Raw genomic sequence first — 732 nt, 5'->3', positions numbered from 1 at the left:
GACCTTGACAGGTTACAAGGATGGGCGGAGGAGAACAGGATGGGGTTCAACACAGACCAGTGCAAGGTGATGCACCTGGGGAGGAACAACCGGCACCATACCTACAGGCTGGGGAACTCCCCTCTTGTCAGCACGGAGGTGGAAAAGGATCTTGGAGTCATTATTGACTCCAAGATGAACATGGCTCAGCAGTGTGGGGAGGTGGCTAGGAAGGCCAACTGTACCTTGTCGTGCATCCACAGATGCATTTCAAGCAGGACCAAGGAGGTGATCCTCCCCCTCTATGTGGCACTGGTCAGGCCGCAGCTGGAGTACTGCATCCAGTTCTGGGAGCCGCACTTTAAGAGGGATGTGGACAGCATCGAGAGGGTCCAGAGGAGGGCCACTCGCATGATCAAGGGACAGCAGGGCAGGTCCTATGAGGAAAGGTTACGGGACCTGAACCTGTTCAGCCTCCAGAAGAGAAGGCTGAGGGGGGATCTTATGGCCTGCTATAAACTAGTCAGGGGGGATCAACAGGCACTGCGGGAGTCCCTGTTCCCCCGAGCGCCGCCAGGAGTGACCAGGAATAACAGTCACAAGCTGGCGGAGGGAAGGTTTAAGTTGGACATCAGGAGGCGCTACTTCACGGTCAGGGCGGCTAGGGTCTGGAACCAGCTTCCAAGTGAGGTGGTGCAGGCTCCCACCCTGGGGGGTTTTAAGAGGAGGTTAGATGACCATCTGGCTGGGGTC

Source organism: Alligator sinensis, unplaced genomic scaffold, assembly GCF_000455745.1.
Source record: "Alligator sinensis unplaced genomic scaffold, ASM45574v1 scaffold349_1, whole genome shotgun sequence".
Classification (NCBI taxonomy): Eukaryota; Metazoa; Chordata; order Crocodylia; family Alligatoridae; genus Alligator; species Alligator sinensis.
The sequence above is the reverse complement of the archived record's forward strand: the minus strand, read 5'-3'. Positions refer to the sequence as shown.